Source organism: Vigna unguiculata, unplaced genomic scaffold, assembly GCF_037176805.1.
Source record: "Vigna unguiculata cultivar grain cowpea cultivar isolate G323 ecotype 2 unplaced genomic scaffold, ASM3717680v1 ptg000470l, whole genome shotgun sequence".
In the NCBI taxonomy this organism is placed as follows: domain Eukaryota; kingdom Viridiplantae; phylum Streptophyta; class Magnoliopsida; order Fabales; family Fabaceae; genus Vigna; species Vigna unguiculata.
In genome coordinates this window covers 384-2,500 of record NW_028197105.1, presented here as the reverse complement: position 1 = coordinate 2,500, position 2,117 = coordinate 384, and the positions used below count along the sequence as shown (strand labels likewise).

The 2,117-nt window shown below is 29.4% G+C and overlaps 3 non-coding genes across 3 annotated transcripts; 2 read left to right on the top strand and 1 right to left on the bottom strand.

Annotated features, from left to right (window-relative positions):
• Positions 1-172: 172 nt before the first annotated feature.
• On the bottom strand, positions 173-244 carry TRNAT-GGU (transfer RNA threonine (anticodon GGU)). Its single transcript has one exon. It is a non-coding gene; the product is annotated as a tRNA-Thr (tRNA).
• Positions 245-1,185: 941 nt separating this feature from the next.
• On the top strand, positions 1,186-1,269 carry TRNAY-GUA (transfer RNA tyrosine (anticodon GUA)). The gene has a single exon. It is a non-coding gene; the product is annotated as a tRNA-Tyr (tRNA).
• A 457-nt stretch (positions 1,270-1,726) lies between these two features.
• TRNAD-GUC (transfer RNA aspartic acid (anticodon GUC)) lies at positions 1,727-1,800 on the top strand. The gene has a single exon. It is a non-coding gene; the product is annotated as a tRNA-Asp (tRNA).
• The last annotated feature ends 317 nt before the right edge of the window (positions 1,801-2,117 follow it).

Here is a 2,117-nt window from a genome sequence, read left to right as displayed (position 1 = left end):
AGATATAAATATAATTCAACGGGTTAGGTCCACTTACTTTTTTTTATTTTTCCATTATTGAATTTTACACTTTTTCTTTTTTATTACAAATAGAAACTTTTTCAAAATATCAAGAATCTTTTTATTCTTCCTTCAAATAGAAAGACTATTGCTTTTGAAAAAAAAAGTAAAAAGCCCCTTATCGGATTTGAACCGATGACTTACGCCTTACCATGGCGTTACTCTACCACTGAGTTAAAAGGGCCCTTTTTCTTTCTTTCAATTTCTAAATAAGGAACTAGCATGACTAGTACATATATTTGTTACTGTGTATACTTATTCTATAAATTTATATAAATTATTTCTATAAATTTATATAAATTATATAAATTAAATGATATAAATGGGATTAGAATACATGTACATCAATATCTATTATTTGTATAATGACTCATCAAAGAACAAAAAATTGGATTTACCTAGTGAATAGAATATAGTTAAAAAAAAGAATTGATTAAGATTGGATTTGATCCATATCAAATATATTATTTCAAAATGGATTCTTGAAGTCATTCTAATCATAACACTAAATTCTTTTTATTGATACATAAATGTACTCACAAAATAAAATATTTCATCGAAACATTGATAAAATCGAATCATTGATAAAATGGATTCAATATGTTCTGTCCCTAAACCAAATTTTTATTTTTTTATTGAAAAATTCTATTTTCCAAAGTTTTTTTTCTTAGTATTAGATATAAATCTACCTATCGAATCTTAGTATTAGTAATAAATGATAGAAATGAAGTTTTAACCTCTCGTCCTTTGCAACAAACGAATCATTCCTGTGAAGAATTTTCTCTTTATTGGAACATTACTTCTTTTTTTTTCTTATTATGACTGGAATAAAAAAATTTAGAAATATAAATGATTAATAAAAAATTTCTATGGAATTATGAAAGAACGAAAAATATTTTTTTTTATCGAATCATATCATTATATTGACAATTGCAAAAAACTGTTCATACTATGAACGTAGTATAATGGCGGTCGGGCAAGTATGCCCCCATCGTCTAGTGGTTCAGGACATCTCTCTTTCAAGGAGGCAGCGGGGATTCGACTTCCCCTGGGGGTAGGGTGTTACGAAAGGAAGTTGATCAAAAATTTTCAATAAAAACTGAAATGTATTCTTCCTATTGTGCTGGGTCGATGCCCGAGCGGTTAATGGGGACGGACTGTAAATTCGTTGGCAATATGTCTACGCTGGTTCAAATCCAGCTCGGCCCAAGAATTTGCCGATCCACTATGAAATTCTATAACCCATTTATAGTTCTCTGGAAATGACTGATGTGCTATGATACGGAAGAATCAAAATATTAAACATATCTAAGGTTATTTCTTTTTTTTCTGTATTCCATATTTCTTTCCACAAATTCAAAATCTTGTTAATAATCGGTATTCATGTCAAGATCTGTAAGTAGAAAATATAAGGAAAAATTGAAAAAAAAAATATTTTTTTTTCATTGATTCAATTTTCAATCGATTTGTTAATAGAATAAGAATAAGAAACGGATTACGAGTAATTTGTGTCGATCTCACTAAAGTGGATATCGATATACATATCAATATATAAAAAAATGCGCTTTTTTCATTTACAACAAAAAGGTTCGAATCCGAAATAGAAAAAGAAAAGGTTTGACAGAAACGGTCCGTAAAAATATTTATACAGTACACCCCTTTCCCTGGGATTGTAGTTCAATTGGTCAGAGCACCGCCCTGTCAAGGCGGAAGCTGCGGGTTCGAGCCCCGTCAATCCCGTTGGATATAAATCCAAAAAAATAAAAAATAAATTCCTTTTTTGTGTATTTGTAGGGAATCAAATTGATAAACAAAATTTTATTTGGGGCCCCCCCCTGCTTTTTCATTTGTTTCGCCGAAAAAGGAAGGAAAGGGATTTTGGACTTTCATCAAGAATAAATGTTTTTTTGTTTTATTTAGTATGGATAAAAGATCTTCCTATGTTATACTATTTCATGAGTTGATTTGATAGCTCAGATTTTGTGATTCATGATATTGATCCGATTTGATATCATTGAAATCCAATTTATACCATTGTTGAAAGATTGAACATTTCT